This window comes from Bubalus kerabau, chromosome 1 (assembly GCF_029407905.1).
Source record: "Bubalus kerabau isolate K-KA32 ecotype Philippines breed swamp buffalo chromosome 1, PCC_UOA_SB_1v2, whole genome shotgun sequence".
NCBI lineage: Eukaryota > Metazoa > Chordata > Mammalia > Artiodactyla > Bovidae > Bubalus > Bubalus kerabau.
The window spans coordinates 167,875,165-167,882,085 of record NC_073624.1 but is presented as its reverse complement, the minus strand read 5'-3'; the positions used below and the strand labels follow the sequence as shown (position 1 = coordinate 167,882,085).

At 44.8% G+C, this 6,921-nt stretch overlaps 1 pseudogene; it reads left to right on the top strand.

Annotated features, from left to right (window-relative positions):
- Positions 1 to 2,285: 2,285 nt before the first annotated feature.
- LOC129657975 (eukaryotic translation initiation factor 2A-like) lies at positions 2,286 to 4,696 on the top strand (annotated as a pseudogene).
- The last annotated feature ends 2,225 nt before the right edge of the window (positions 4,697 to 6,921 follow it).

Below are 6,921 nucleotides of genomic sequence, written 5' to 3'. Positions count from 1 at the left end.
CCAACCCCCCCACCCCCCCCCGCCAACCCCCCCACCCCCCCCGCCGCCCACTGGACGGGCAGAGACGTCCACTCTCACCAGTACGTGATAAGGCACCACCACACGAACAAGAACACAGGCAGCGCCCGTGAGGACACGTCCTGCTAAACCCGCGTCCTGTGTCAGTACGGTGGTGATTATTCTGCGAGGGGTGTGTATGAGTGTTTGTATCACTGTTGTTCAGTCTCTAAGTCATTGTCCAACCCTTTTATGACCCTGTGAACTGAAACACTGCCAGGCTTCTCTGCCCATGGAATCTCCAGGCAAGGATACTGGAGAGCCTTGCCATTTCCTTCCCAGGGGATCTTCCCATCCCAGGGATTGAACCCAAGTCTCCTGCATTAGCAGGCGGATTCTTTACCACTGAGCCACCGGGGATGCCAAGCGTATGTGTGCATGCACTGTTTGTACGTACTTATAAGTTTTTGACTCATTTTTTTCACTTAGTAGATTTTGCTCATCCTCCCTCTGCATAGATGTAGATTAACTCATCCTGCCTCATCTGCCAAGTGAACTAGGAGTTCACTGCAGGGCTGAGTCATCAGGTTGGTGTTTCCTGGTTTATGGTGTAGGCCAGAGTCAGCCAAGGTTCCCTGTGCCCCTGCTCACAGGGGTTCAGAGCTTGCAGGCACATCTTCCTCATCCACACACAGGCTGAGCAAGATGAAGCTCAGCAGGCCATTAGCAGGGTCCCCAAAGTCCTTCCCTCCGACCCTGCTTTCTGCACATTGAATGGATTGCAGGCTCTCTGCGGCAGCCTATCCCTTCCCTCTGAGATCCTGAAAATCTGGAAATCGCTGGCTCCAATGCCATCGGCTTCCTATCATCCATTCAAAACTTCCTTTATGTCTCAGGGCCATTTACGGAATCACTTTCCATCTTCCAACTGCTTTGCAGACATTTCCTTAATTTCTCCACTTCAAAGATAAACACATGGGCCCAACTTGAAAACATGAAACTGGAAAATGTGGATTCTCAAATCATCAAGGGAAGACAGAAGAGCTTGTTCAAAGACAGACCCAGGGAAGGGCTTGATGTAGCCAGAGAATCTTAGGAACATAAATGGAAAGAGCAGAGGGCGGTGGGAAGATTTGTTTAATAAGCATTTACAGAGCGCCTTCCAGGTGCCAGGTTTCTGCAAAGTCGCAGGGGAGGAAGTGAAAGGGCCAGCCAGGGGCCAGAAGGTGCAGGACTTTGCCAGATCCACATGACATTTCTTCTGTGGTATTAGGGTCTTCTTATCATGTGACGGTTGAAGTCCCTAACCAGACCCTGTAGTATCACTGGGAGCAGGCACCATACTGGTCCAGCTTCATGGAGTGAGAGGGGCAGCCACAGAAATGAAGCCCTTGGCCAGAAGAAAGAGTTCAAATGAGTGCAAAGTTCCAGTAAAACCCGATTTTTAAAATATTTTTAAAAATTTTTCTTCCAGTTTTATTGAGATATAATTAACATACAGCACCACAAAGGTTTAAGGTGTACAGCATAATGATTTGACTTCCATATCTCATGAAATGATTACCATAATACATTTAGTGAACATTCTTCATCTCTTACGGACACAAAAGAACAGGAAAAGAAAAAAAAATAATATTTTCCTTGTGATGAGCACTCTTACAAAATGCTCTAATAACTTTCATATAAAACATATGGCAGTATTAATTATATTAATCATAGTGTATATTACATCCCTAATATTTATTTATCTTATAACTAGAAGTTTGTACCTTTTGATCACCTCTGTCATCATACAAAGATATTACATTATTATTAATTATATTCTCCACACTGCATATTTCATTCCTGGGACTCATCAGTAAAACTCAATTTTTAAATAAAGTTATCAGATCAGAAATCCAAACAGTGAGCACTTAAGAGCAAGGAGGTATATAAAATAAGGAATTGCTGCGCTCGGCACTTTTTTTGAATGGATGAGAGTTATGGCCATTGTGCTTTCAGTGCCTGGGAAGGGTTATAAATAGCCAGGGGGAAGAAGGGATTTTTCCATATGCTCTATCAAACACACTCACACACACACACACAGACTTAAACTCTTGATTTTTCAGACATTCCAAATTTTAAAACAAATAAGTTATTGGAATAGAAACATGAAGTGTGCCAAGTTTTCACCAGCAACCAAAGGAGCCAAAAGTATGAACATGTGAAACTTCAGGACACAAACCAGGAGTCTGACCCTTGGTGGAGAGAGCGGGTCCCCCTCAGAGCCAGGCACAGGGAGGACCGGCATGCGAGGGTGGGTTCCCACGTAGGAGCCTTGCTTCGGTAATTGGACAGAACAACTGGATTGTGAATATCCACCCTTCGTGGTGCTCCCAGACGGCTCCTTCCATGGAAGGGTCCAGCCCAGCTTGGGGAGAGGAAGTTCTGGAAAGTTGGCGAGCATGCTTATTCCCATTTAGACTGGTCTCTGGGACCTGAGGGGTGGGAGTCAGACCAGGAGGGACACGTGCCCCTTTACAGCCAGTCTTAGGAGCCTTCTCCAAAGGAGGGCAAGGATGGCCAGAGTTAGAGCCCAAGGTCCCTGGAAGTGAAAGTGAAGTCGTTCAGTCGTGTCTGACTCTTTGCGACCCCGTGGACTGTAGCCCACCAGGCTCCTCCGTCCATGGGATTCTCCAGGCAAGAGAACTGGAAGGGAAGACAGAAGGCCAGTCTGGATGGCTGCTGTGACGTGTGCCCTTGCTTCACCTTCAGGCTGTTCCTCCTGCCGCTGTCTGCTCCAGACGACCATTCTGCAAGCTTGGTGACTCTGATCTGGCCTGAGACCCACTGATTCACAGAGTTCTCCAACTGGAGAAAATGCACAGGAGAAGGAGACCTAGTCAGAGGGAATACCAGGTCAGGGATTGACTTTGGTTTTAGTCTAAACCACAGACAAGGAAAATCAGAGCTTTCTTTCATTCAGGCTACCCATCTAGGAAAAAAAAAAGTCAAGTTGGGGGCATTCCTTGGTGGTCCACGAGAACATCCTTTGATCCCTGGTCAGGAAACTAAGATCCTCCAAGCTTCACAGGGCAACCAAAAAAAAAAAAAAAAAAATAGTGAATAGGATTCAAGTTGGGAGCAATAGTTTTTTATAAAAAACCGAGCTGGGAGATATTTCAAGGTTACACAGTTATGAGGACTTCCACCTACGCATGATTCATTCTTGTCCTGGAAATGATCAAAGGAAATCTGCTTATAAACAACAATGCCACAAGAATAAAACCAGGAGGACAATTGGGAAAGAGGTGTTCTCATGCCCAGGGGCTGCTTTGCCATGCTTGGAGGGCATTTGCAGCAGAATAAGCAATAGAAATATGTATTTACCATTCATTCATCTATTTATTCTTTAATCAAATGCTATTTTCTGAGTTTGTTGGGAACTGAGGGCAAGGGGAGAGACAGAAATGAATCCATTTACCAAATGTATACTGAGCACCTATTGCACATAATAACTGTGTGCTTACTGCGTGTCATCACTTGGATTCTGGTCACATAAGGGGACTCTCTATGTTCCAGGGGGTAAAGGTGCGCCTGTGTTTGTTAAATTTTGTCTATACCCCAACTTTGGTGTACCTCATGTAGGTTTAGCCCACAATCACTCCCATAAGGTTGATAAGGTTATGATGCTGTGGAATAACAAAGACACTGCTGTGCTGTGATGGCTAGAACAGTTTGTAAGACAGGAACTTCCTGCGACAGAGAACAAATGGTGTGTTACTTCACAACAAATGGAGAAAATGTTGTAATCTGTTCAATTAGCAAAGCATAGCCCCAGTTACGGTGTAATTTGGAATTCTAGGTCAGCTGAGTTTCACACTATTTATGGATTTATGCCTGCCAAAGAGATGATTTTCAACTTGAAATGTGATCCAGTGTTTGACTTTGGAACTGGTGTTCTAACACAGCTTATTCAGTTCTCATGGCCATATATTAATGTTAGTTAGATTTAGAAATCTGAGGGACAAAAGCAGTCATAAGATATTTTAAAATGCAACCCTATTTCTAAGCCACTAGCCTCTGATGCTACGTACTTTGCTTGGTGCCCAGATGGGGAGCACACTTTTATTGGCCTGCATGCTCCCAGCTGCGTGTTCATAATGGGTACACGCTTCGGTATATGCCAGCCTTATCCTGGCACTGTTTTTGGATGGACTATTTCCAGTGAAAACAATTGCTTCCCAAGGAGTTTGAAGTGAAGTACCCAATTAGGAACAGAAATTTGCAGTGATTGATAGATTCCCAGCTTTAAGAAATAAACTAATCATCAATTCCAAGCTGCCTGAAAAGAAGCTACTCCAGAATAAGAAACCACAACCAGGAAATGATAACCCATTACCAAGAGCAGTCCTTAAAAATCAAAGGAAATATGAGACTAAAAAAGCTGCAAAGCAGGAAGTGACTAGAACCAAGACTTGGCACATACCCCTGACTCCCAGAGCACCCCACAGAATACTGTGTCTCAATTAACATCTGGAGACTGTGAGACAGGCGAAAAATTCAAGATCCTAAAGGAGACCCAAAAGCAACTGAACCTTGAAAGAATAAGCAGCAACTGAAATGTGACTAGAAAAACAATAAGTTGGAGAAAATTCAAAAAGATATCACCGTTCTCCAGGAGCTGGAAGGTGTGGAATTGGCTATGTTAAATATTTAGAGAAGGCAAGCTGTTAGCATAAACCAGGAAACACATCCTGTGTACTAAACCCGGTGGAGCAGCCTGAACATCACCAGGCCACCACAGACCCACCATGTACTGCTTATCTATAATGCAACCGTTTAGCCAAGCTCTGACATACATGTGAAAATAAAAAGTGTTAGTCACTCAGCCATGTCTGCCTCTGTCCGTGGCATTCTCCAGGCAAGAATACTGGAGTGGGTAGCCATTCCTTTCTCCAGGGGATATTCCCAACCCAGAGATGGAACCTGGGTCTCCTGCATTGCAGGCAGACTCTTTACTATCTGAGCCACCAGGGAAGCCCTTAGTTAACAATGCCCACTAAAGCAACTTTCTCTACCTTTCAACACATGTTGAAGAAAAGAGATATCAGTTTCTTAGCTAAGCTCAAGACATTAAAAATCAAGTATCATTTTTACTCAGTATAATTTACCATATATGGGGAAAGACATTTTAAATTTAAATAAGTGTAACCCATTTGACTGCTTTCAGTTCAGTTCAGTCGCTCAGTCGTGTCCGACTCTTTGCGATCCCATGAATTGCAGCACGCCAGGCCTCCCTGTCCATCACCAACTCCCGGAGTTCACTCAGACTCACGTCCATCAAGTCAGTGATGCCATCCAGCCATCTTATCCTCTGTCGTCCCCTCCTCCTCCTGCCCCCAATCCCTCCCAGCATCAGAGTCTTTTCCAATGAGTCAACTCTTCGCATGAGGTGGCCAAAATACTGGAGTTTCAGCTTGAGCATCATTCCTTCCAAAGAAATCCCAGGGCTGATCTCCTTCAGAATGGACTGGTTGGATCTCCTTGCAGTCCAAGGGACTCTCAAGAGTCTTCTCCAACACCACAGTTCAAAAGCATCAATTCTTAGGTGCTCAGCCTTCTTCACAGTCCAACTCTCACATCCATACATGACAACAGGAAAAACCATAGCCTTGACTAGACGGACCTTTGTTGGCAAAGTAATGTCTCTGCTTTTCAATATGCCATCTAGGTTGGTCATAACTTTCCTTCCAAGGAGTAAGCGTCTTTTAATTTCATGGCTGCAGTCACCATCTGCAGTGATTTTGGAGCCCCCAAAAATAAAGTCTGACACTGTTTCCACTGTTTCCCCATCTATTTGCCATGAAGTGATGGGACCGGATGCCATGATCTTCGTTTTCTGAATGTTGACTGCTTTAAAATAGTGCAAAACAAGCCAGGTGGACAAAAGCTTGCTTCTCTAACTTGAGAATGAATGTTTTCTCCTAAACCTGTACTAACTCACTAAGTTGATCAGCATAACCTCAGAGTAATTTTGTAGAAAAGTGAATTGCTTTATAGCACACTTCTTTTGAGAATCCTTAAAGTTTTAATTTTTAAACCAAGACTCAGGCTTTGCTCTATCCAGTGAGGAACCCCAGAAGAGCCTGAATACATGGGTGTCATTTCCCCCTCACAAAGGGAGTTTCAGCAACCTTTTTAGTGGCCTTGAATGGTCAGAGATAGAGCTGGACACATAATACTGGTATGTGGAAGTCCCCATTCATTTATGCATATGTATTTCACACCTCCCATGAGCTAAGCTTTGTCTAGACATAGTCAAGATATAATACAATGTACCATGCGGAGTCTGGCAGGAAGGAGATTAATATGTTAAAGTTTTTAGCAGTTAAAAGAACTTAAAAGGGCTAAGAAATGCACACACACACACAAAAGAGAACATGGAGGAAAAAACACAAGGTGGCTGGAAGGGCGTCCCCAGAGAAACTGCTTTGAGAAACCAGAGGGAGGGAACCACTCGGCCCCGACTGGCTGGGACACTGGAGAGGGAAGCCCGGGAAGTCGGGTTTCCTCCAGCTCTGAATCCATGGAGATGTTGTAACAGAGAGGCTCTGCAGAAGCAGGGCTCTGTGAAGCATCCACTGGAGGCAGCTGATGACTGAAGTTTGTGGGGAGGGTACCATCTGCCCACTGAGCGGTAGGTCTTCCCGGGTTTTTCTCCGTTTTCAGTTTGTATCTTGAATCCAAATTTGAGTTGCTTGCCCTGTTGCAGGACACAGAATTTCTTTTTGAAACTTTATGCAGCTGATCCTAGGTACCACACATGCTGTACCTCAATTCTGGAGACCATGCTTCTTCCCATGTGGGTGGCAGGATGCTATCCTTAAACCGTATAATGTGGAAAGCAGGCTGATGAGGGGGTGTGCTCCTGCCGTCATGCTC